At 39.9% G+C, this 25,072-nt stretch overlaps 1 long non-coding RNA gene across 1 annotated transcript; it reads right to left on the bottom strand.

The window, feature by feature from the left end:
* Window positions 1-18,984: 18,984 nt before the first annotated feature.
* Window positions 18,985-22,852, bottom strand: LOC123394487. Its single transcript, XR_006609268.1, has 2 exons — window positions 21,307-22,852; window positions 18,985-19,719 (listed from the first exon to the last, which is right to left on the bottom strand). It is a non-coding gene; the product is annotated as an uncharacterized LOC123394487 (long non-coding RNA).
* Window positions 22,853-25,072: the final 2,220 nt, after the last annotated feature.

Here is a 25,072-nt window from a genome sequence, read left to right on the forward strand (position 1 = left end):
GTAGTATGACTTGGCAGCTGAGCTTAGTAGTCATATTTCTTTGAATACCTACTGTATTATTGTACTAGGGTTGTTGAACAAAATACCACAGACTGGGTGGCTTGAAAAACAAATAATTATTTCTTCATAGTTCTAGGGGCTGGTACTCTGAGATCAAGATGTCAGCAAGCTTTGTTTTCTTCTGTTGTCTCTCTCCTTGGCTTGTAGATGGCCACCTTCTTATCATGTCTTCACAGACTGGTGTCTGTGTGTGCTCATTGCCTCTCCTTATTAGGACAACAGTCAGATTGGATAGGGTCCACCCTAAAGGTTTCATTTTAACTTAATTTCTTCTGAAAACCTCAATCTCCAAATATTGTGACATCCTGAGAGACTGGGGGCTAGGGTTTCAACATACAAATTATAAGGGGACACAAGTTAGGCCAAGTATCTGAAATTACAATGGCATTTTATTTTATTTTCTAAAGATATTTTTATTTATTTATTTGACAGAGAACATAAGTAGGCAGAGAGGCAAGCAGAGAGAAAGAGGAGGAAGCAGGCTAAGCAGGGAGCCCAATGCGGGGCTTGATCCCAGGAGCCTGGGATCAAGACCCAAGCTGAAGGCAGAGATTTTAACCCACTGAGCCACCCAGGCCCCTGGGATGGCATTTTAGATGATAATTCACAACAGTGAATGAATCCGGGCTTACTTCCTCTATGCAATGGACCTCCCAGTCCCTACATGACAAAGGTACAGAGTATAAGATGAGATGTCGCATGTAAAAAAGACAAAATAAAGTGCTAGGGGATTTCAGGAAAATGAGAGGTGACATTCTGATCAGTGGGGAGGTCAAAACATGCTCCATTGTAAATCTAGCATTTGAGAAATTTCCCACCCAAGATTTGATCTGGGGTTAAGAGGTAAAGGTAGATGATTTTTGTCTATGACAGTCCAAACCTCAAGAAACAACAGGAGAGCCCCTCATTTATTTGTATTTTTCTACTGTGACCTTTTCCCTCCACTCTTTCTGAGTTGAGGTCAGAGTGAGTGGAGCTCAGTGTTTTTAAAGGAACGTGGTCACAGAAGGATGGCTGCGAGTCTCAGGTGACTGATGTCTATGGTCTTACTCAAAACTCTTGTTTTTCCTTCTCCAAGCATTTCAAGTTACATTCCTAGTCAAGGAACTGATGGGTGAAAATTTAGTCTTTCCAGGAAACTGTGAGGAGTTTGTCCCCCAAATCTATCCAACAGGCTAATAAACAGTTGTTTCATTCATATCATATGTTGTGCTTTTCAAAGCATTTTGCCAGTTTTCATCCTCATGGCAATAACACTATGAGAGGCATGCCTTGTAATAATGTGATGATTTTCTTCCCTCACCCCAGTAGAGATATTCTCCAGCCTTCGCCGTCCTGCTCAGTACCTTTGGGAGTCTTGAATCCTAAGAAATGCACCATCCAGGTTCCCTTGTTCATGGGTGCTCTGCTGAATTGCATAACATATTTCTCAAGATCATTTTGTTTCAATACAGAGCTGCCTTTTATTCTTTTTAATAGCTTCCTAATTTTTCATTCTTCATAACCTTTATTACAGCAAAGGTTCATGTCCTTCAAATAGAGAACGGCATATTGAAGAAACCACTCCCTGTTGGGTGCCAAGTTTAGGAGAAGAATGTGATCTATGTGTTGACTTGTATTTATGCTTTGCATTCCTAATTTGTTAACCAATCTTCTAGATCTCATTAAGTGATGCCAATCTCTTTGTTATAACACATAATAGAACAGTGATTAATACACATACTGTTAGTTATCATGCAAGTGTCATTTCTTACATATAGAAGCATACCAGTTTCTGGAAGTAGTTCAAACTGTATGTCATTTATACTGTCAAAAAAATTGCTAATTTTTTTCCATGAAGGATGTAATGATTCACATTCATGTACTGCAATGCCCAAGTGTGTCTGAACCCATAGGTGGGTGTAATCAAAGCTCATTAGTGAGAAAGATGAACAATGTCATCTCGTAATTTAATTTCAGATTTCTGTTATTACAATGAAAGTGAGGATTTTCCCATAATTTAAGTGCCACTCGTATTTCATTTCTTTTTCATTTTGATTTGTTCCTTTTCAGTCATTCCCTGAAATTTGGTGATATGAGTGGCAAGTGCACATACAGATGAACATATGTATTAGTTTTTCGATTTGTATTTTGACTTTGTTTACAGCGTTTTGGGACATGTAATTTTTTTACATATAGTTTAAGAGAATTCAGTCTTTATATGCATTTAGGGGAGGCACTGTATTACTGTGGTTAAACATTTCTTTCCCTTCCATTGTCTTTGTTCTCCTCTTTTTTATTCCTACCAGCGATCATTGAAGAAAAGTTTTATGGCATGCTTTCTGACTTCAAGTTTAGTCTTTGCTCTTCCAGAGCACATAATAAATCCTGGTAGAAATTTGGTGGAAATGTGGATGGCGCAGTAGCAAGAAAGATCCAAGCCAAGATTTATAGGAGCAGTACCCGAGAGTTTTGATATAAATTCATTAGAAAACAACAGGGTAAAAATCACTTGGAAACAAATGTCACAGGTGACCTTAATATGACCCTTGAAGTGAAAATCTCCAATATTTCTTTTAATCCTTCTTTATATGTAAACAACTCTTTTTCTTGTTCTCTCTCACATGACACAATTGCACTTAAATTGTCATATACTTGAGTCTGGTCATTTTTTTTTTAAGATTTTGTATATTTATTTGACACAGAGAGTGAGAGAGGGAGAGAGCACAAGCAGGGGAAGCGGGAGAGGGAAAAGCAGGTTTCCTGCTGAGCAGAAACCCTGACCAGGGGTTCGATTCCAGAGCCCTGGGATCAAAACCTGAGCCAAAGGTAGACACCCAACAAACTGAGCTACCCAGGCACCCCAAGTCTGGTCATTTTAAAAGCATTATTCCACATATAAAAAATATATATATATATATTTTGGGGTGGCTCAGTTGATTGGGCATCTGTCTTTGACTCACGTCATGATCTCTGGGTCCTGAGATTGAGCCCCCACACAGGGATCCTTGTTCTTAAGGGAGTCTGCTTCTCTCTCCCCCTGCTCTTGCTCTCTCTCTCTCAAATAAATATATAAAATTACATATTTTTCACAGCACACACGCGCACACACACACACACACTTATGTGTGTGTACCAGAGCACCAGGTAATTAGGAGGGCTACCATAAATATACCAGTCTAGATTTGCGAGTTATGTGTATTTATTTCAAGTACATTTCTATTTATTTACTTCCTTACTTATTTACTATTTATATAAAAACATAGCTTCAGTCCATGAAAAAACCGGACTGAAACTCATTCACATTTGGTGTTGATAGAGGTCAAAAAATGAGATCTCCCCTCAAACATGTGTTGTTATCACGACAAAATATTTGATGAAGGGGAAGGCCTACTTTTTATTGTGGAGAGCTGGAGTTGGCAAAGGTTTTCTGTAAAAGGCCAAATAATAAGTGTTTTCAGATTCACAGACCAGACAGACTCTGTCCCAACTATTCAGAGCTGCCACTGTGGCACAAAGGGAGCCATAGAAGATATGTACATAAATAAGCATGGTTACGTTCCAGAAAAACTCCATTTCCCAAGACAGGCTGCAGAATGAACTTGGCCCACGGTTTGCTGACACCTGTGTGGAAGGTCAATACTCATGTAAACGTTTGCTTGCTGTATAGACCTATGCTAGATATCTTTTGTTCACTTCTCCATACCCACTTGCTATCATTTCTTCATCCTGTTTTCTGTAGTGGAAACTGACTTCCATGAATTTATTGCTGGACAAGCTTTTTCGCAGGTTTCTCTTTGAGTTTAGTCAACAGAAGGCCTTGTTAGAAGACTAGAAGGTGGGGCGCCTGGGTGGCTCAGTGGGTTAAAGCCACTGCCTTCGGCTCAGATCATGATCTCAGGGTCCTGGGATTGAGCCCGCATTGGGCTCTCTGCTCAGCAGGGAGCCTGCTTCTCTTCCTCTCTCTCTGCCTGCTTGTGATCTCTGTCAAATAAATGAATAAAATCTTAAAAAAAAAAAAAAAAGAAAAGAAAAGAAAAGAAAAAGAAAACCAGAAGGCAGGAGGAGGTGGGCCCCAAGTTGTGTCTTTTCCCAACTTTCTCCAGGCTGGTTAACACATGCTGGTTCTGTCCTTCTACCCAAAGGTCAAAGGTTCTAGTTCTGGCAGCTTCTTACAACTGTAGTCTAGGATCTCAGGGTTCTGTTTACTCTCCCCAGTCCTTGTCCCTTCTCATTTCAGGGTGTAAATGGCTTCCTGCTGTTGCTAAACCCCAGAATATTCCCTGTTGGTTTCTCTTAAAAAGTGATTCTCGTCCCTTTTTGGTATATAATCACTTTAGTAAATTGCCCTGAATTTTTCCTTGTGAAAGTGTCATGTGTGTCCTGTCAGGAACTCTGATTTTGTATACGTTCCTTCAAATAACTTTAAAACTTTGTTACATCAAGATACTATTGCATGCATTATACAGAGGTCTGTGAAGGTAAAAACAAAAACAATACACTACATTATTTCATCTAAAACCATAACAAGGCACCTAACTGTGATCACCAAGGTACTCCTTCCTTTATTTTCCCATGTTAATACACTTGAAAAGCTACACATCATCAAGCAAGGTCAGAAAACCCTTAGTTGTCCAAAACATGGACTAGATTATGCTGCCTCCTACCTACACCCATCCTGCCATATTTTAATTAAAAAACAGAAAAAAGGCTAAGACATTAAATAAATATAAGAAAACACAATGTTTTGAGGATTTTTTCCCTAAAATAATTACTTTTCCACTTAAAAAATTGGTAAACCATTTCAAAATGAAATTATTGCTCTTCTCCTGATTCACTGATATCTTAAGCACATGCTTAAGGCAATTCCTTTGGGAAATCCAGCATTGCCTGTAGCCTGATTCCCCAAGGCCAAACGTTTATCATAGCATTAAGAATTCATGATGATAAAAATTTTAAAAAGTGAAAAAAAAAGATTTCATGATAATCTAATTTCTGCCTGCCTCTCCATCATCACCTCCTACCACTCCAACCTCCATGCTCTGTGTCCTGGGCACCTAGGGACAGGCAAACTCTGCAGTAAGAACTATAGTCTTTGTTATTAGGGAACCCTACGGTTGTGCAATGTGGTGACCCTGTTTTGGCCATACTTACCTGTATTGTATCCATTCCTGGCCTTATCCCCAACACACAGACACACACACAAACACACAGACACACACACAAACACACAGTGTGCAAGTTCAAATCTGTGACTTTTTTTCATTATGTGGAATATTACCCCAACCCCATCGCTCAGGCCTGTTCACCAGTTAATTCCTGTTATTCTCCAAGCCTCACCTCAGATACCCTCTCCTCCAGACAGCCTCTCCTGAGTGCTCTATATCTTTGCTCATCACTGCTGGGGGACGTTACTAGCATGTTCCATACGGGTCTGCAATCATCTTTTGCTATTCCTCTTTACTCCTAGACTGTAAGTGTGTTAGGGCAAAGATTATTTCTTTTTCATCTTTGGTCTCTTTGGTTTGATGAAATTAATTATTTCAAGTTCTTTTCAATGGAGCCCCCTGAAAGTTATAATACAAGAAGCTAAAGTTGTTCCTCAAAAAATAAGAAAGGGGCTCCTGGATGAATCAGTTGGTTAAGCATCCAACTCTTGGTTTAAACTCAGGTCATTTTCTCAGGGTCGTGAGATCAAGCCCCACCTCAGCTCCATGCTCAGCAGCCTCAGCATGGAGTACGCTTGAGGTTCTCTCTTTCCCTATCCCTCTGCCCTTCTCTCTCTCTCTCTCTCTCTTTCAAATAAATAAATATATTAATTAATTAGTTAATTTTTAAAAACTGTCAGAAAGGCATTCTTTCATGCTCCATTCTTAACACAGGTGTCTCACTCTTAATCTCTGGGTACTCACACACCAGATTTTTCCAAGATTTTCTCCAAGAGAGATTTTGTCATACCTAGGTGAGCAACTGGCTCAAGATTTTCTTTTACGCATTAAAATTCCTTCTTTGTTAACAAAGCTCTCTGACAGTTGCTTTGATGATCTAGCATTTCCAAGGGGGTGTAATAAATTACATAAAGAGTTCTTCTAATAGTATAATTAATTTTATTTTTATAATCTACACAACTAGCAAATCAAATTAGTAATTTCATTGTAATTACTATTTCAGAAGAAGCTAAAATGAGGGGGAAATGAGTTTGTTTAGTGCAAAATATTAAGTAAGAATACGGATAATACATGAATATGGAAAAAAGGAAGAAGAATCCTATTATGTTGCTCAGTTTTAAGTGCCTGTGTGGTTTGGCTCCCTCCTACCAAAGTATTCAATCAAACACTAATCCAGGTGTTGCTGGGAAGGTATTTTGTAGATATGATTAACATCTACAATAGGTTGACTTTAAGTAAAGGAGATCATCCTCTATAATCTGGTTAGGCCTGATTGAATTAGTTAAAAGAGTTTAAGGGCTGAACTGAAGCTTTCCTGGCAGGGAAAAAATTCTGCCTGTAGACCAGGCTTCAGCTCCTGCCTAAGAGTTCCTACTTGTCCTTCATTTTTTTTTTTTTAAATATAATTTTTTATTTTTTATAAACATATATTTTTATCCCCAGGAGTACAGGTCTCTGAATCACCAGGTTTACACACTTCACAGCACTCACCAAAACATATACCCTCCCCAATGTCCATAATACCATCCCCTTCTCCCAAACCCCCTCCCCCCCAAGCAACCCTCAGTTTGTTTTGTGAGATTAAGAGTCACTTATGGTTTGTCTCCCTCCCAATCCCATCTTGTTTCATTGATTCTTCTCCTACCCACTTAAGCCCCCATGTTGCATCACCACTTCCTCATATCAGGGAGATCATATGATAGTTGTCTTTCTCTGCTTGACTTATTTCGCTAAGCACGATACGCTCTAGTTCCATCCATGTTGTCGCAAATGGCAAGATTTCATTTCTTTTGATGGCTGCATAGTATTCCATTGTGTATATATACCACATCTTCTTGATCCATTCATCTGTTGATGGACATCTAGGTTCTTTCCATAGTTTGGCTATTGTGGACATTGCTGCTATAAACATTCGGGTGCACGTGCCCCTTTGGATCACTACGTTTGTATCTTTAGGGTAAATACCCAATAGTGTAATTGCTGGGTCATAGGGCAGTTCTATTTTCAACATTTTGAGGAACCTCCATGCTGTTTTCCAGAGAGGTTGCACCAGCTTGCATTCTCACCAACAGTGTAGGAGGGTTCCCCTTTCTCCGCATCCTCGCCAGCATCTGTCATTTCCTGACCTGTTGATTTTAGCCATTCTGACTGGTGTGAGGTGATATCGCATTGTGGTTTTGATTTGTATTTCCCTGATGCTGAGTGATATGGAACACTTTTTCATGTGTCTGTTGGCCATCTGGATGTCTTCTTTGCAGAAATGTCTGTTCATGTCCTCTGCCCATTTCTTGATTGGATTATTTGTTCTTTGGGTGTTGAGTTTGCTAAGTTCTTTATAGATTCTGGACACTAGTCCTTTATCTGATATGTCGTTTGCAAATATCTTCTCCCATTCTGTCAGTTGTCTTTTGATTTTGTTAACTGTTTCCTTTGCTGTGCAAAAGCTTTTGATCTTGATGAAATCCCAATAGTTCATTTTTTCCCTTGCTTCCCTTGCCTTTTGCATTGTTCCTAGGAAGATGTTGCTGCGGCTGAGGTCAAAGAGGTTGCTGCCTGTGTTCTCCTCAAGGATTTTGATGGATTCCTTTCGCACATTGAGGTCCTTCATCCATTTTGAGTCTATTTTCGTGTGTGGTGTAAGGAAATGGTCCAATTTCATTTTTTCTGCATGTGGCTGTCCAATTTTCCCAGCACCATTTATTGAAGAGGCTGTCTTTTTTCCATTGGACATTCTTTCCTGCTTTGTCGAAGATTAGTTGACCATAGAGTTGAGGGTCTATTTCTGGGCTCTCTATTCTGTTCCATTGATCTATGGGTCTGTTTTTGTGCCAGTACCATGCTCTCTTGATGATGACAGCTTTGTGATAGAGCTTGAAGTCCGGGATTGTGATGCCATCAACATTGGCTTTCTTTTTCAATATCCCTTTAGCTATTCGAGGTCTTTTCTGGTTCCATATAAATTTTAGAATTATTTGTTCCATTTCTTTGAAAAAGATGGATGGTACTTTGATAGGAATTGCATTAAATGTGTAGATTGCTTTAGGTAGCATAGACATTTTCACAATATTTATTCTTCCAATCCAGGAGCATGGAACATTTTTCCATTTCTTTGTGTCCTCCTCAATTTCTTTCATGAGTACTTTATAGTTTTCTGAGAATAGATTCTGTGCCTCTTTGGTTAGATTTATTCCTAGGTATCTTATGGTTTTGGGTGCAATTGTAAATGGGATTAACTCCTTAATTTCTCTTTCTTCTGTCTTGCTGTTGATGTAGAGAAATGCAACTGATTTCTGTGCATTGATTTTATATCCTCACACTTTACTGAATTCCTGTATAAGTTCTAGCAGTTTTGGAGTGGAGCCTTTTGGGTTTTCCACATATAATATCATATCATCTGCGAAGAGTGATAATTTGACTTCTTCTTTGCCGATTTGGATGCCTTTAATTTCCTTTTGTTGTCTGATTTCTGAGGCTAGGACCTCTAGTACTATATTGAATAGCAGTGGTGATAATGGACATCCCTGCTGAGTTCCTGACCTTAGTGGAAAAGCTTTCAGTTTTTCTCCATTGAGAAGGATATTTGCGGTGGGTTTTTCATAGATGGCTTTGATGATATTGAGGTATGTGCCCTCTATCCCTACACTTTGAAGAGTTTTGATCAGGAAGGGATGCTGTACTTTGTCAAATGCTTTTTCAGCATCTATTGAGAGTATCATATGGTTCTTGTTCTTACTTTTATTGATGTGTTGTATCACATTGACTGATTTGCGGATGTTGAACCAACCTTGCAGCCCTGGAATAAATCCCACTTGGTCGTGGTGAATAATCTTTTTAATGTACTGTTGAATCCTATTGGCTAGTATTTTGTTGAGTATTTTCGCATCTGTGTTCATCAAGGATATTGGTCTATAGCTCTCTTTTTTGGTGGGATCCTTGTCTGGTTTTGGGATCAAGGTGATGCTGGCCTCATAAAATGAGTTTGGAAGTTTTCCTTCCATTTCTATTTTTTGGAACAGTTTTAGGAGAATAGGAATTAGTTCTTCTTTAAATGTTTGGTAGAATTCCCCCGGGAAGCCGTCTGGCCCTGGGCTTTTGTTTGTTTGGAGATTTTTAATGACTGTTTCAATCTCCTTACTGGTTATGGGTCTGTTCAGGCTTTCTATTTCTTCCTGGTTCAGTTGTGGTAGTTTATATGTTTCTAGGAATGCATCCATTTCTTCCAGATTGTCAAATTTATTGCCGTAGTGTTGCTCATAGTATGTTCTTATAATAGTTTGTATTTCTTTTGTGTTAGTTGTGATCTCTCCTCTTTCATTCATGATTTTATTTATTTGGGTCCTTTCTCTTTTCTTTTTGATAAGTCTGGCCAGGGGTTTATCAATTTTATTAATTCTTTCAAAGAACCAGCTCCTACTTTCGTTGATTTGTTCTATTGTTTTTTTGGTTTCTATTTCATTGATTTCTGCTCTGATCTTTATGATTTCTCTTCTCCTGCTAGGCTTAGGGTTTCTTTCTTGTTCTTTCTCCAGCTCCTTTAGGTGTAGGGTTAGGTTGTGTACCTGAGACCTTTCTTGTTTCTTGAGAAAGGCTTGTACCGCTATATATTTTCCTCTCAGGACTGCCTTTGTTGTGTCCCACAGATTTTGAACCGTTGTATTTTAATTATCATTCGTTTCCATGATTTTTTTCAATTCTTCTTTAATTTCCCGGTTGACCCACTCATTCTTTAGAAGGATGCTGTTTAGTCTCCATGTATTTTGGTTCTTTTCAAACTTCCTTTTGTGGTTGAGTTCTAGCTTTAGAGCATTGTGGTCTGATAATATGCAGGGAATGATCTCAATCTTTTGATACCGGTTGAGTCCTGATTTAGGACCGAGGATGTGATCTATTCTGGAGAATGTTCCATGTGCACTAGAGAATAATGTGTATTCTGTTGCTTTGGGATGAAATGTTCTGAATATATCTGTGATGTCCATCTGGTCCAGTGTGTCCTTTAAGGTCTTTATTTCCTTGCTGATCTTTTGCTTGGATGATCTGTCCATTTCAGTGAGGGGAGTGTTAAAGTCCCCTACTATTATTGTATTATTGTATTATTGTTGATGTGTTTCTTTGATTTTGTTATTAATTGGTTTATATAGTTGGCTGCTCCCACGTTGGGGGCATAGATATTTAAAATTGTTAAATCTTCTTGTTGGACAGACCCTTTGAGTATGATATAGTGTCCTTCCTCATCTCTTATTATAGTCTTTGGCTTAAAATCTAATTGATCTGATATAAGGATTGCCACTCCTGCTTTCTTCTGATGTCCATTAGCATGGTAAATTCTTTTCCACCCCCTCACTTTAAATCTGGAGGTGTCTTCGGGCTTAAAATGAGTTTCTTGGAGGCAACATATAGATGGGTTTTGTTTTTTTATCCATTCTGATACCCTGTGTCTTTTGACAGGGGCATTTAGCCCATTAACATTCAGGGTAACTATTGAGAGATATGAATTTAGTGCCATTGTATTCCCTGTAAGGTGACTGTTACTGTATATGGTCTCTATTCCTTTCTGATCTACCACTTGTAGGCTCTCTCTTTGCTTAGAGGACCCCTTTCAAGATTTCCTGTAGAGCTGGTTTGGTGTTTGCAAATTCTTTCAGTTGTTGTTCGTCCTGAAAGCTTTTAATCTCTCCTTCTATTTTCAATGATAGCCTAGCTGGATATAGTATTCTGGGCTGCATGTTTTTCTCATTTAGTGCTCTGAAAATATCATGCGAGCTCTTTCTGGCCTGCCAGGTCTCTGTGGATAAGTCAGCTGCCAATCTAATATTTTTACCATTGTATGTTACAGACTTATTTTCCCGGGCTGCTTTCAGGATTTTCTCTTTGTTACTGAGACTTGTAAATTTTACTATTAGGTGACGGGGTGTGGGCCTATTCTTATTGATTTTGAGGGGCGTTCTCTGAACCTCCTGAATTTTGATGTTCGTTCCCTTTGCCATATTGGGGAAATTCTCCCCAATAATTCTCTCTAGTATACCTTCTGCTCCCCTCTCTCTTTCTTCTTCTGGAATCCCAATTATTCTAATGTTGTTTCGTCTTATGGTGTCACTTATCTCTCGAATTCTCCCCTCGTGGTCCAGTAGCTGTTTGTCCCTCTTTTGCTCAGCTTCTTTATTCTCGGTCATTTGGTCTTCTATATCACTAATTCTTTCTTCTGCCTCATTTATCCTAGCAGTGAGAGCCTCCATTTTTGATTGCACCTCATTAATAGCTTTTTTGATTTCAACTTGGTTAGATTTTATTTCTTTTATTTCTCCAGAAAGGGCTTTTATATCTCTCGAGAGGGTTTCTCTAATATCTTCCATGCCTTTTTCGAGCCCGGCTAGAACCTTGAGAATTGTCATTCTGAACTCTAGATCTGACATATTACCAATGTGTGTATTGATTAGGTCCCTAGCCTTCGGTACTGCCTCTTGTTCTTTTTTTTGTGTTGAATTTTTCCGTCTTGTCATTTTGTCCAGAGAAGAGTATATGAAGGGGCAAGTAAAATACTAAAAGGGTGGCAACAACCCCAGGAAAATATGCTTTATCCAAATTAGTAGAGATCCCAAATCATGAGGGGGGAGAAAGTGGATAAAAAGAGGTTCAAAATGAAGAAAGAAAAAAAAGAAAAAAGAAAGAAAAAAAAAAGAAAAGAATTAAAAAAAAAAAGAAAACACCTAAGAAAAATATAAAAAAGAAAAAATATATGTATTAGACAAACTAGTAAAAAATCGTTAAAAAAGAAAAAGGTAACAGTTAAAAAAAAATTTTACCCGAAGGCAAGAAAAAAAAACAAAAAATGAAAAAGAAAAAAATTAAATTAACCGCAAGACTAAAAAAAATCACAGGGAAAAAGCCATGAGTTCCGTGCTTTGCTTTCTCCTCCTCTAGAATTCTGATGCTCTTCTTGGTATTGAAACCGCACTCTTTGGTAGGTGAACTTGGTCTCGGCTGGATTTCTTGTTGATCTTCTGGGGGAGGGGTCTGTTGTAGTGATTCTCAAGTGTCTTTGCCCCAGGCGGAATTGCACTGCCCTTACCCGGGGCCTGGGTGAGTAATCCGCTTGGGTTTGCTTTCAGGAGCTTTTGTTCCCTGAGCGCTTTCCGTAGAGTTCTGGAGGACAGGAATACGAATGGCGGCCTCCTGGTCTCCGGCCCAGAGGAGCCGAGAGCCCAGGGCTGCACTCCTCAGTGCGTGCTCAGAGAACCGCGCCCAGTTACTCCCGTCTGCCTGACCTCTGGCCGCGCTCCGAGCTCACTGAGCCTGCGACCGGTTCAAGGTCACCCCGAGCTGCGAGCTTACTGTCGGCTCTGTCTCTGTAGCCGGCTTTCCCGTTCCAATAGCCGCAAGCTCTGCGACACTCAGACACCCCCGATCCTTCTATGACCCTGCGGGACCTGAGGCCACGCTGACCCTGCGTGGGTTTTGCCCCGGGTAGCCTCTGGAGCGATGTCCCTCAGCGGAACAGACTTTTAAAAGTCCTGATTTTGTGCGCCTTTGCTCTGCCGCTTGCCGGGAGCCGGCCCCTCCCCCCGGGGTCTATCTTCCCGTCGCTTTCGATTCACTTCTCTGCCGGTCCTACCTTTCAGAAAGTGGTTGTTTTTCTGTTTCCAGAATTGCTGTTCTTCTTCTCTTCGATCTGCCGATGGATTTTCAGGTGTTTGCAATCTTTAGATAAGCTATCTAGCTGATCTCCGGCTAGCTGAAGTAGTCTCGGCCTGCTACTTCTCCACCATCTTGACTCCTCCCCCCTGCTTGTCCTTCTTGACAGGATGGCCTATCCCAAGGATTTTTAACATGTTGAGCCGGCCCAGACAATTGCCAGTTGAATAAGCTAATAGGTAGATAGACAATGATAGATAGATGATAGATAGATAGATAGATAGATAGATAATCCTACTGGTTCTTTTTCTGTAATGGCACACTAAATGATACCATAAATAATTGAGGTTTCGCTTGAGTTTTTCACTGCCTGGAATCATTGCTTGTTAATTCTGAGTTTCTGAAAATAATATTTAAAATCAGTACTAGCCCTTACTGTTTAGTATTGTTGTTGTAAACATGACCTTGATAAAATGCCTTTGCTCCTTTCCTGCTTCCACCTTTTCTATTTGCATTGGCTTGTGGACTTACTGTCTGTGCCAAATGTATCAACTGGGATAGAAACAGTAATACATTTCAGCTGACATACTTAACCTGACTCAGTAAAACCATGCTGGTACCTGATACTCATATGTGCTGTCAAAATAAAGGTGCTACTTAGAATCCTTGGATTCTAGAGTCATTAGGCTCCATAGAGCCCTTACATCAGAGTCATCTGGAGTGTTTAATTTAAAGTGGGGTATCCTAGACCCCCCAACTCAGTTCCCCTAAATCAGAATGTCACAGAGGGCCCTAGGATCTTAATTTTTCCAAACTCAGACTATGATACTAATATACACTAGTGTTGGAAGCTGATGCCTAAAGATTTATCTAGAGAACCTGTATAATGATTTTATGTGTGTGTGTGTGTGTGTGTCTGTGTTTTAATTTTGGGATTCTACAACAGATTGTATTTGAGAATTCTCTCTTACAGCTCTAAGAACCTCAAGATTTGGAACCCACTGAACCAGTCTGTGGTAGGTTGAATTATTAATCCCAGTTCTCTCCCTTGTCCCACACCCTTGCCATGACCTTCTCATGGATGGGGTATAATTTCACACTTCTTGACTTTGGATTGGTCATGTGACTTGCCCTATCGAATGACAGGTTAGACAGAAACAACTTGCAAACCCTCAGTGTAAAGCATTTATCATGGTGACAGCTAAATGGTACATAATTTAATCCCTAATTTTACATATGAAGAAACTGAGTATTTAAGAAAGCAAGTGACTATGCTAAGGAGCCTTCATCCATAGGAATGGCAGGCCCGAAGATAGGCACCCTGAGAAAGAGGTTTTCAACATTCTTCCTTCCAATCACACAAAGTAATGGAGCATCTTGAGGGTCCATGTGCCTTTGGAGTAACAGTATTGGTCTTCTCCAGAGAATTTCATTATACCATGCCCAGCCAAGGAAACAACTGAATGAAGTTCAGTGGGACCATTTCATGCTCTATAAGGACTGGTGTCCTTGCATTTTCTCTTCTGACTTCCCCTCAGCTGCTCTCAAACTATCATGTACTGCCTACTGGAATGAGAACAAATGCCACTAAATGAACAAATAACCACTAAATGCTATTGTCCCGAACATGACAAAATGTCTTTATGCCAACTGTTAAGATGTGTACATCTAAATACCTATATGTAATACACCAAGATAACCTCTTGTCCAGTGGACGATGCCCAATTTTAGTTAATTGGACGGGGCAAAATGAGAGCGGAACTTGTTATTATATTTGAGTCCAATCAAAACTCAGACTTGTAATTACACTCGAAGACTCAGGAGTGTCCACACTGGGTGACTGACAGCATGTTTTAAAAGATAATCCAAAAGGAATCGACATGCATCTAACAACCTAAAGGACACCTTTTCTTTTCCTTTTTTTTTTTAAAGATTTTATTTTTTTATTTATTTGTCAGAGAGAGACAGAGAGCACAAGCAGGAGAAGTGGCAGGCAGGCAGAGCGAGAAGCAGGCTCCCCACTAAGCAAGGAGTCCGAAGCGGGACTAGATTCCAGGAGCCTGGGATCATGACCTGAGCTGCAGGCAGCCTGGGTGGCTTAGTTGGTTAGGATATCTTTTCAATGCCTGTGCATGCGATAGAGCCTGGTGCTTTGGATTACCAGAGTATTTCTTGGAAACTCCTGTTTTGCCAGATATCCTGAGCTCAGTCTCAAGTATTCTCCCGATTCATAGCCACGTGGTAAGCTCCATGCTAAAGGGAAATTAACATTGCAGCCTCCGTGCACAAGGCCCAGACTTTGCAATGTTAAAAGGAAAATAAAAAAAAATAAAAGAAGAAGAAGAAAAAAAAAAGAAGGGGGAAAAAAAACGGATAAACATGATTCTAGGCACATTCCGTGCCTCATCTCCATGGCCCAGTTCCTGTTATCCATCAAGTAGGTTTTAAAATAGTCCACGTTTTTCAGTCCTCTAAAGTCAACAGTTCTGGAAAGTTGGCAGGTACATTTGTTTAAACAAAGCTCCCAAGTTTTCTGCTGGCAGGTGTTTCCAGAGTTCTTGGAACACAATTCTTTGGATAGGCTATGTGCCAATCTACATAGCAACAGGGGGAAAAGTGTTTTCCTTTGCCACAGTGGAGACACCAAAATGGCTCAGATGCAAAGCTGGACATTCAGTTCGGGGGCTTATTTTGGCTCTAGGACAAGAGATAAACAAATAATAAAATCATACTTCTCTCTGTCCAGAACTGTGATGAGCCACAGAGTAGAATAAGGCTGCGTATCAGTATCAAATTGGCAGATCAGTTCCCCAGTTCCCCAGGTCCCCAGGCATCTCTGTACAGTCTGACCCCATGGGCTTGGTTCTCCCTTCTCTGTCAATTCCCCTAGACTCCCGAATGCCCCATTCTCAAGCTTTCTAGGTAATTCTGTTTGAAACTGAAACTGGGGATGGTAGGTTTGAAATTTAGGATGATAAAGGCAGATCGGGTAAGATTTTCTTTTCCCCCCAGTAGTTCCTAGGCACTGATTTTAGTTACTCTTAAATCCAGCTTTCCAAAAGCGAAACCTGGTATTGCTTTACAAGCACATGACTAGTTTTATAATCTGTTCCTTGGCAGTTAGAATAATTCATATTTGCTGCCATGAGATTCATTCCACTAGCCATTCAATTAAACTCCGCGCTTGTACTGGAAGTCTGCAAGAAAGAAGTAATCCCTTGTCTTTCACCTTGAACTGAATAAAAATAAACACAAAACTTTTCTTTCTTTCTTTCTTTCTTTTTTTTTTTTTAAATAAAACCAAAGTCTGAACAGGGCAAATATAAGCATGGAAGGGAAAGGTTTTGGGGACAAGTCTTTAAAACTCAAAGGAAGTCAAAATGTTTCTGGCTTAGAAAGTGCTTAATGGTCATTAAGTTGTAACCCAGTGAAAATTAAGTTTCAAACGCTGCCTACAAAATTTTAGAATATTAAGCATTACTTCAAGTTATTTTAAGGCATTTCTTCTTTAGTTACTTGTTAGTGGTGAATGTGTTTTGGAGTTAAGTTCCTCCATTTTTATATTAATTGGCTTCATCTTGGGATTCCTGTTATGCCCCTATCTGTGTTATCCTTCTGCTCCATCTTCTTCATATTTTCTTGCCATTTTAGTATCTTTGGAAGCACCTTTCCAAAGTTCAAAGTGAAGATACCCTTTACAGATATTCTGGGTTTAGAATGGGTCCTTTCAGTACAGAGTCATGTACATAGCTGAGGTGCTTATTCCATAAACTCCATCAGTCTCTAAAATCAGAACTGGACATTCATGGTTGGGGAAACACCGATTCTTCTCTTCATGTTCACTATGGCTACAAAAATAAACCACTTTGGTTAGACTCTGAGTTTTTCACCTCCAGAAGATATCTGAAGGAAGAGCTATGGTTAAAAATGTAGACTTTACTTGGACAGACCTGACAGTTCAAATCCCTTCTTTGCCTCCTACTTGCAGGGTATTTGTACACTTTACACTTGTAGGGTATTTGTAGACTTTACTTGGACAGACCTGACAGTTCAAATTCCCTCTTTGCCTCCTAATTGTATTTTAAAATGAGCATCTTAATTCAATAATGATTGAATTCTGACACTGCCTTTTTCTAGGTGTGAGACTTAAACCAACCTATCAAGCTCTCTGGGTTTTCCTTTCTCCAGGGCAGAATGGACAACACGAGTAGATACAGTAGAGAGAATGAAATAGCCGATGTCAAGTACAAAGCTCAGAAAAACAATCCCAGATTAGGACGGTCAAACTTTAAGTGCACTTGGCTGCAACCTTGATATCAATTTTAATTTTAACTTTCATTGTGTTTTATCTCATGAGTAATAAATTTTTTTGTAGAAAACCATAAAATATAGATCAGTCAAAAAAATCATAGTTGTTTCATCACCTATAGAACCATCAGTCAGAAATAATTAGCATGGAGGACACCTGGTGGCTCAGTTGGTTAAGTGTCTGACTTCAGCTGAGATCATGATCTCGGGATTCTCAGATCAAGCCCCACATCAAGCTCCTTGCTCAGTGGGGAGCCTGCTTCTTCCTTTCCTTCTCCATCTGCTCCTCCCAGACCCCCCTCCCACGCTCATGTGTGCTCTCCCTCTCAAATAAATAAATAAAAATCTTTAAAACATAAAAATATTATTTTTTTTAAAAAGAAATAATGAACATGGGGAGTTTCATTAAATCCTTTCAGCCTGAATCATGAAATATTTGGGTGATGGTCCATGGCTCCCCACAGACTCTGTTTCCACTTTGAAGAGGATCCACCTGCTCTCCCTCATGAAAGTGAGTAAAGAAGGCTGTGGGAAAATTGATTTCTAGCATGTAAGTCAACAGAAAAGATCCTGAGAAGATTTCAGAGGAAATGAACTTTTTTGTTTGTTTGTTTTCACAAATGAAGACACGTTGTGAATTCCGGGCAGGATATCATCTTCTGCCAGATAATTTTTGGAAAAGTCAGGAATGCAGAGCCAGAGTTTCTCTTGGAAAGATAACAGGCCCTGGAGGATCTCTGCTGGGTAAGTGTCAGTAAGTATGATGAATGAAATACTGTTTTTACTGGTAACTTCCAATGACAGGGTGGGAAAGGACTGATAAAGCAATTAACGTTTTTTGAACAAGTTGCCTTCCTTTTCTCTTGATTAGTGAAAATTCGTGAAAATTTTTGGCTATCACTATGGTCTTCACTATCAAAATAGCTGAACAGTTCTTTGTTTAAAATTTCACCTGAATCCTATCTGTTAGTGATGTTTGCATGTATTATGTACCACGCTGCTTTAATATCGTTGCCGTTATGAAGAACTTAGCGACCATCTTGGGGGTGTTCTGTTTATGCATACAGCTTCTGAATTTCATTTTTAAATTAACCAAACAGTGAAGCTTAAAGAGATTGAGTAAAATGCTCAAAGTCATAGAGTGGGTGGTGGAACTGGGAAACACAGGTCTATCTCAGTCCAAAAACCGTACTATATTCACCAGAACATGTTAGCCCTCTCTGTGTGTATACACACACAGACCCATTTCTATAACGTGTGGCATGCTTTTCAAGGAAAAATCATGCAAAAAACCCACCTTACTTTGTCATTTTTTTACAAGACATCTGTCTGCATGAACACATTTTAGTTTGAGAAGGGTCTTGTGAAAAGGAAAGGTCCTGAAGTTTAAGTTTCATTGGCATCGTGACACACTCTCCTAATGACACCATTTCAGAGAGAGTGCCGACAATAATCACGAAGTCACTTCATGCAGGGGCTGGAGGCACTTGAACTCCTTATTTTGTTGCTTTCAACACTTTCCCCACTGAGTGGTCTGGAGGAGGTTGGAGAAGGGAAGGAAAAGAAGGGAAGCTAGTGAAGATGGATGTTGCGGGTGTGTGTATGTGGTGTGTGGGTTACAACTGTAGTCCACTAAGGGGGATTTTTCATGGTCAGTTTTAATAGCCTGTGTTCTGGGAAGATTTCAACACTTTCTTAGCAAACAAAGGCCCCATAAAACTGAAGTGACTAGCCAAAGAGGACGTGGTCTTTCAGCACTTCCATCTAAAAAAACACTGCAGAGGAACTTCCTGTATTAAGGTAAATGAACAAATAAATCTTCCTGTATAGACACAAGCTCTCTCTGTTTCTCATGAGTGTTTTATTTGGAACACAGCTCTTCAAGTATGGACTGGGGAGGGCCGAGGGGGCAAGATGGTGAGGGTCTTGTTCCATGAAGCTGGCTTCCCAGAATAAAAAGAAAAAGTCCTACTGTTCGTGCCCATTTTTGTGGTTTAAATACTCTTTCTATGGTTGATTTCAGTCAACTGCCCTTAACAACACTAATGCAGAGATGGGACATCTTTGACCCAATCGAGTCTCACAGTCCAGAAGAGAGATTCCCGGATATAAACCTTCTTCCTTGTGGAGCTTCCAAAACAGACCTTTTGTTTAAAAAGCATCTCAGAAGTGAAACGCAGGTCCTCTGCATGGCCTTCAGCACCTCTCATAAAAGGCAGAACATGGATTTCAGGTCCCACATGCTCTTGAGTTAATTTTGTTGGATTAAAGGAGATTCAGACCTTTGTGAGGAGGCTGGCCAGGGCTCTGTGAATTCCAGAAGGATGCTGGCATCTTCCTCATCAAGTTCTGCTATTAATAGATTCAGCCTTCAGAAGAAGAGGCTTTCCAGGAAGAGGCTGGAGCTCAGGGAGAAGTGCAGAAGAAATAAAAATGGTGCCACCTCTTACCAAAGGCTACTTAAGACACAGTTAGTTTAGTTTTAATAGATTGTAGTGAAAGAAACTTTCCAATGTAAAATTTTGGTTGATTGGTGGGTAGACATCATTTGTTTGTGTATTAGTGGTACCTGTAACTTGAGACATAAACAGAGTGATATACACCTTCAGTCTCTTTTTTTCCCCTTCCCTCCCTCCCTCCTTTCTTTCTCTCTTCCTCCCTTCCTTCCTTCTTTCTTTTCCTTCCTTCTTCTTTCATCCATCCTTCCTTCCTTCCTTCTTCCTTTCTTCCTTCACATTGACTAATTATAAGGTTATCTGCCAGTGCTGGAGTAAAACAATGAATAAGACAAAGAGAAATGGCATCTGCATTGAAGGAGATCACACCCTAGGAGACACTCATGTGAACACCGACGTAAAGTTCTGTGCTTCAGGGACTGAGATAGAAAGCTAAGCTGACTGCAAAGCATGGAAGGAGTACACATTCTGGCCGGAGTAAGGGGTAAGGAAGGGAAATCAAAAGAGAATGTGTGCGGGGCGCCTGGGTGGCTCAGTCGGTTAAGCGGCTGCCTTCGGCTCAGGTCACGATCCCAGCGTCCTGGGATTGAGCCCCGCATTAGGTTTCCTGCTCGGGGGAGAGCCTGCTTTCCTTCCCTGCCACTCTGCCTACTTGTACTCTCTCTCTGTCAAATAAATAAATAAAATCTTAAAAAAAAAAGAGAGAGAGAGAGAGAGAGAGAGACTGTTGTCAAGTCATAACCCAGAAACCTGAAAGATGAGAAGCTTGCTGACCAGAGTATAGAACAGTGTGCTGACAATATGAGAAGGGATAGGTGGAAGTCTATCGATTGATCAAGACAATGCAAGGACTCCAGCTTGCCTGGGGATTTGGAGATAAGAGCTGGAAAGGATACTCTGTGAAGGAAGATGCCAGCAGAAATCTTATCGTGGCCAATCTCGAAAAACTTGCCTTTTATCTTGCCAGCATTGAGGCGGCATTTGAGGGTTTTCAACTGTGGAGTGATACAATCATTTCTGGATTTTGTTTTGTTTTGTTTTAAAGGTTCACTGTAGGGTTGCTTCATGAAAGATAAGAAGCTGGGAGGCAGTTAGAAGAATAGAGTAAGGGGCTTTGATGATGCCATTGACCTTGGGGTCATGCTAGTAAGAATGGACAAGGCAGGGGAAGGAACTCAGGAATTTTAAGGCTGAACTTTGTTACCATTTTGATGTAGGATGAAAGGATGGTTTAGGGTGCCTTCTAGGTGTCTTGTTAGGGGTGAGGAGGAGGGCAGGCATTTACTGAATAGTGGCAGAAGAGAGAACATAAGTAGATGGTTGGAATTGAAAGAGATAACTAAGCCCTGGGGAACTTAAAGGAAAAGTATGACAACAAGGATCACTTTATAAATACTTTGAAATATCCAAGATTTAAGGTACTAGGACATAATGACATTATGAAGGCTTCTAGTACTATTAATTATCAAAACACTTAGGTATATTATCTCACTTTGATTTTGATCCTTACCCACACTTTGTGAGACAGGTAAGGATGGCTCCATAAACCAAATGTTTGTAAAATCAATGGAATTCAAAGGAACTGAGCAACACATTTAAGATCACACAGCTGTAGCCGAGGTGGGGCAAAGAGTCAAGTAGTGCACGTCCTAGTGCAAGAACAGAAGGATAAACTCAACATCCTGTAGAAGTGAATGTTACTTTACCTCTAGATATTTCTGCCACTGGCATTGTGAAGATAACTCCAGGATCTGGTTTTGTTGCACAGTTTCTCCAACAGGTCTCCAGGTCACATCAATGGTAACATAGACCTTATTTGAGTTGACTAAAATTATGTCCGAGCCAGTAAACCCTTGACTATCCTAGAGCTCGAATGATCCAAGAGGGTCCTAAGAGGGTCATGAAGTACTGGCCATCGCATTTGCTGTTGTAAGATCTGACACTGAAGAGGAAGAGGCAAATATATTGTCATCCTTTCCTTTCTCTGGGAAACGGAAAGCAAAACACAAAAACCTACCATTTCCCTCAGGTCAAGTGACAGACACTGACCTCTGACATTCAATTCAGAAGACTCCAAAGTAAACAGAATGATGCAAGCCTACAGAAAAGAAACCAATCTGGGGACATTAAACTTTCTCTTACCTAGAACAAAATAGCTTTCCCTACTACTCTAAGTAGGACTCTGGCAGAGAATATAAAGTTACTTAAAACGCAATTGAGACTAAATTATAGAATGTAATGTGCTTTGCAGCTTTTCAAAAGATGATGGGTAATTTGAAAATCTGTGTAAATGTTAGCTTAGCTCTTGTAAATTCTACCAATTTACATCTCCCTACTCTGCTGACCTTGCTCTTTGCTCATTGTTTGTAACTGTGGGAAATGTCTGCTCACACCCTGTCTAAGCAGATGAAGAGAGATGCATTGTGATTTTTCTCTCTCCTCAGAGAAAAATAGCACAGTGAAGCTTAGCCTTGGAAGTCCGTGTTGCCATTCGATATATCTTCAAATCCAAGCTAAAGTTAGAAAGTGATGGAGTTCAGAAAAATTAACACCGTCTTCCACAACTGATCCACCCTCTTCTTCTTCAAGATACCTTTTACTCTTGTCCAGGACAGACTGACTTTCTAGTTTTCCTCTTCTCTCCCAGCCTGTGCCTTGTAACAGCCCTTCATCGGGTCCTTCTTGATGTTAGCCATAAGTCTAACAACACAGCTTCCTCTCCTGTCTTACTCATTCCTCAGGTGGTTTTTTTTTTTTTTTTTAATTCAAAGCCTTGCTTTAAATAGACTCTCTAGCCTAATAAATACCCAAATTGTATCCCTGTTTTTGATATTTGTTACAAATCTGTATTGGTATAACCAACAGCCAACTTGACATCTCCACTTAAATATCTACCAGCCTCTTCAACTCAATGTGTCCACACAGGCTCTTGACTGGCCACTCACTCCAATACCCAAGCTCACTCCATCCCTCCTTCTCTGTAAACATCATTACCATATCACCATTCTTCAGCTGTTCAGGGCAAAACCCCAACAAATCATCCTTGATTCAACTGTTTCTCTAACATCCCATATCTGATCCGCTAGGAAACACTCTCTGCTGTACCTTCACAGTTTATTCCAAAGCCAACTGCTTCTTATCATCTCTATCATTCCCCATGTGAAGGATTACAATCACCTTCTGCCTTGTGTGCTTGCTTACTCTCTTGTCTTCCTCAGTCTATCATACCTTCATCCTAGGAAGTTATATTTTTATTTTTTTAAAGATTTATTTCCTTATTTGAGAGAGAGAAAGAGAGAGAAAGCAGGAGAGAGAGAGAGCAGGGGAAGGTGCAGAGGGAGAGAATATCCAAGCAGACTCCTGCTGAGCACAGAGTCCCACCTGGAGCTTGATCTCACAACCTTAAGATCAAGAAACCAAGCCAAAACCAAGAGTCAGATGCTCAACCAACTGAACCACCCAAGCACCCCACACAGTTGAATTTTTAAAATGGAAATAATATCATGTGATCCTCTTGGAATAAAATCTAAGTTCCCTAACTTCAAAGTTCTGCATGATCTGGTCCCTGCCCTCCCTGACCTCGTCTTTTAATGTTCTGTGCTTTGCATGATCAACTCTGAATACATTTTCTTGCAGTTTCCTGCATATCCAAGCACTTATTACCTCACTGCCTTTGCACATGCTATTCCTCTCCTTGGAATTTTCTTTCTGCCATTTTTTTACATATCTTAGTTCTTATCGTGACTCAAGTTTTGAGTTCATTGTTACCTCCTTGGAGATCCTTTCTCATTACTCAACCTTTTTTGGTCTACATAATCTGTTACGTTTTTCTTAAAATCATGATAAAAATTATATGTCTCAACTTTTATTAGTTTCCTATTTTTGTTTGTTTCTCTCTCCCTGTGTTAGTAAGGGTTATATCTCTTTTGTATGTATCCTCAATGCATAAAAGAGTTACTGGTACATAGTAGACATTATATAAACATTTGATGAATGGGTTAATACTTGAGTTTGTCTGTAAGATTCAACCTCCTTAATGAAAAATGCTTTTTTCACTTCTGGTTAGTATAAATTAAGTGGTGTGCATGTGTGTGTGTGTGTGTGTGTGTTTCTTCAAGCTAAAGTATGGAAATTCTTAATTCCAGCATTTACAACAACTTGAGAACTAACATAATACATTTGGAGAAAATGCCTCTTCCAAGCATTGGTTAGATGACATCAACATCCATTACTCCTGTGGTCGGTATTAGCAAGCCAAGCAAAGAACCACTTTCTCTAGAATATCTTAACTGAGAAAGCAGATAATACCTGACATGCCTTGGTATATATCTTTATTCTCTCATTCAGTAAAGGGCTCCTGAGTGTCTACCTTATGCTAAACCCTGTTATAAATAGATGTGTGGTTTAAAAGAGTCAGAAACCTGTCCTCATGCTGCTAACAAAGAAGTCAGATTGAAGAAATAATTATAAAGAAGCAAAACAATGTGAAAATCATAAACTACTATAGGAAACCATTACACCCACATTTATCGGTGGGAAAATACATTATAAATGGGAAACAGAAAAAATATAGCTAACTCTAGACCTGCCACTGGTCCATAGCTCAATCTGCTATTTATCAATTTTTTTGCTCTAAGGTGACATGTCTCCTTGCAGTGCCTAAACAGTACTAGCTTATTCTTTCAGTTTAATTATTTTTTTAAAATTTAAAAAAAAATTTTTAAAGATTTTATTTATTTATTTGACAGAGAGGGAGAGAGAGAGATCACAAGCAGGCAGAGAGGCAGGCAGAGAGAGAGTGGGAAGCAGGCTCCCTGCTGAGCAGACAGCCCGATGCCGGGCTCGATCCCAGGACCTGAGATCATGACCTGAGCTGAAGGCAGAGGCTTAACCCACTGAACCACCCTGGGGCCCCCGGTTTAATTATTAATGTCTACCTCCTTTGGCTCTCACATGAGCAGTGGTTTAGATAAAGGGGCATCCTAACTCTCTCACATGCCTCTACTGGAGCAGAATGCATCAAATTAGAAAGGGCTGCCCCACCCATAGGTTTTACTGGAAGACTAGTCTTATCCCTTGCATGCAAATCGCCATATTTGAGGCAATCTGATTCCAACAACAGTTATTTAGACTAGTAATCAATCCCAGAAAATACAGCACTGGTGGAATGAGAAGACATCACTCAATAGGATTTTAATTGTATGAGGATTAATTGATCTTCTTTCTAGTAGTTCTGAGCTTGAGATTCACGCAGAGAAGCAGAAGCAGCCATAGTCAAAGCAGTGGGAGTCAGGAGAGTGTCAGAGACTATTAATAATGTACAGGCCAGAAATTAAATCATTTCCAAGGAACAGAATCATCAGGTCACTAGGGCTGCTGTCTTATCATGAACATCAAAGAATATTTTTTTAATCTCTGAAGCTCACTGCTCTATTACTAGTATTTTCCTTGATTTCCTCATTTCTTATAACT

The sequence above is a fragment of the Mustela putorius genome, unplaced genomic scaffold, assembly GCF_011764305.1.
Source record: "Mustela putorius furo isolate JIRA1106 unplaced genomic scaffold, ASM1176430v1.1 tig00003834_pilon_pilon_pilon, whole genome shotgun sequence".
NCBI classification, from domain to species: Eukaryota; Metazoa; Chordata; class Mammalia; order Carnivora; family Mustelidae; genus Mustela; species Mustela putorius.